This window comes from Octopus bimaculoides, chromosome 6, assembly GCF_046866305.1.
Source record: "Octopus bimaculoides isolate indiv1 chromosome 6, ASM4686630v1, whole genome shotgun sequence".
Taxonomy (NCBI): domain Eukaryota; kingdom Metazoa; phylum Mollusca; class Cephalopoda; order Octopoda; family Octopodidae; genus Octopus; species Octopus bimaculoides.
In genome coordinates, this window is record NC_142933.1 from 119,125,294 (window position 1) to 119,127,793 (window position 2,500).

General features: G+C 33.6%; 1 protein-coding gene across 4 annotated transcripts in view; it reads right to left on the minus strand.

The window, feature by feature from the left end:
* LOC106881072 (uncharacterized) overlaps nucleotides 1–406 on the minus strand; it is a 175,199-nt gene extending 174,793 nt beyond the window's left edge. For all 4 annotated transcript variants that reach the window (XM_089354504.1, XM_014931286.3, XM_014931285.3 and 1 more), the window contains exon 1: nucleotides 1–406. This exon is cut by the window's left edge and continues 730 nt beyond it. The gene's annotated coding sequence lies outside the window, so the exon portion shown is untranslated.
* Between the last annotated feature and the right edge of the window lie 2,094 nt (nucleotides 407–2,500).

Here is a 2,500-nt window from a genome sequence, read left to right on the forward strand (position 1 = left end):
CTAGAAAGAATCATATTGAAATTTATTATTTCCTTCTCTTCCCTGTGAATTTCTTCTTTTATTTCTCTCTTTCGTTTTATTCAATAGCCGCAATTATTTGAAACGGAGAGAATGTGTGTAAATAGATGAATGAATGACTTGTTTTTGTTTCTTTCTCGGTGTGTATTCCTCAGTGTGTCACTTACAAGAAACAACAGCAAGTCAGCATCGTTTCCTGCCGATTCTTCGAAATATGCAACAACAGCTTTGTGTTACTGGAGGGAGAAGCGATAAAAGCTGGTGCTTTAGGATGCTACTATCAAGTAACCACTTCTTTGTAAAACCTAGTATTTCACCAAAATATCTCCAAAAAAAGTAGATGTGTTCCTTCCTGCAGTTTCTTCAGACGGCGTCAATTATCTGATATAAAACGTGGAAGGGAGAGAGGGAGAGGGGTAGAAAATGGTCGATTTTACTAGGTGAGCAAATCGAAAAGGGGGAAAACGATATAATATTGGTAAGGAAATAAATAATCGATCCAGATCAAAATATAAATATTGACGGTAGTACTAATAACAACAATAACAAGGGGAAAGCAATTACAGAAACAATGTTAATATTTCTGGTGATTAATATTATTGTAGCCCAGCATCCCTGGGATATTGTTAAACATTATTAGAATATAAGAATTTTGGCGAAAGTGGGAGAGAAAGAAGGAGTAAAAGGAGAGAAAGAGAATATGAGCGAATCCGTGTATTTGTATATTCTGATAAAATACTCTGGATATTTCATCATAATAAAGCAAGAATCGTTGCTGCTAAGGAATAAATGAATCCTTACATTATCAAACAGCTAGGCGCTGTTGGATGAATGAATGGGTGAATGAGAGAGAGTGAAAAAAGGAATAAGTGAATGAACGAATCGCTGAATGAATGAGTATAATTCGAGAGTAAATATATAATTAACTAGTGTGTTTTCTATCACCATGTATTCTTCGCTAACATGAATAAATGTTGCCTCAAGGAAAAACAGTTACTTCCATTAATTCTAATTAAAACGTAATCAATGTGAAATGAAAAGCTAAGAAATACAGAATTGATATTTTTTTTTTAATATTTCCCCCCTTTTTTTATTTTGTATTTCTATTTGTTAAATTTCAATTTCGTTTGTTTCTCAATCCTGTGTTTCTGGAAGGTGAATACATAGAACATACAATTTTTTTTTATCTTCTTAATTATACAACATTATTATTATTATTTCCACTCTATCATTTTACGTAAATTATAAGCTACAAAGCCTTTCAATTTCTTTTCTTCTTTTTAATTCGGTTAAGAAGAATTATTTAATTTATTTTTTTTTAATTTACATGAATAATATTTTCCATTCAAACCAAAACATATATATTTTGTTCTGAACAAGATAGTTGAAAGAATTATTTATATATATAAAAAGAAAAACAACTCCTATTGGTGTGCACGTTTTCAGCTGTTGAACATTCTTTTCTATTCTTCCTTCACGTCTTCCATTCTTTATTTATTTATCATTTGCCCTTTTAATGTCATTCTTCGACCTCTTTCTCTCCTGTACTGTTTTCGATTGCAGCTGTTACCGAAACCCTATATTAAAGTGCAACATGTTCACCCTCTCATATATACATGTAGACATTCACCTCCGTATGTGCATATATTTGCACCTATATGAATGCGTGCACAGAACTCTAATTTGCAACACAAGTTGTTGAAGTTGGCTGCAATAATTCGTCTGCACACAGATGACATCAGGGAAAAGAGAAGGGAAAGCAGATACATTACAAGTGAATTGGGTTACCTCCCTTCAACATAATTAACGACTACATTTTGTGTGAGGGAGTCTCTACGTCGTTTAATATTATCATAGCCAAGTACGGGTAGGAGCAGCTTAGCCAAACCTAAAAAGTGTGCAGAAACCAGGCCAAAATAAACAATAGACCTTGGCATAGTCTTCTGGTTTTCTAACTACTGCCAAACCAACCAACCCATGCCAGTGGAGAAAGCAGACTTTAAATGAGGCTGAAGATGATAATATGCTATGTGGACGACTTTTTAGCCACACATTTCTGCATGCAAACTTCGCTAACTCTTCATATTCTTACCTTTTTATATTTTTAATGAAGTTGTTATCCATTTAATTTGACCAACATAGGGTTTTAGAAATCATTGTTGGAATCCAGTCTGCAAGATCTAGTTTATGCTTTAAACCAGCCCCGAAAGCTAAACAAGTCTGACGTACTTGTTCTGAGAAGTTACTCGACTTACTAGAAATAGCAGCCAGATCTCTTTCTAATTACTTCTTCCATCTTAAATAAAGACTCATTGAAGTATATAAAAATGTTGCTTAAAATACAAGATGGTCAAGGCAGGATATTTGCATCAAATGTCTGCACAAACAGCATTGGCCTGGGACTATCTAACAACCACAAAAGCAACTATTGTTTGTTTCAGTCAACACCAAAGCATCAAAGTGGTTATTCAACTTGCTAGAA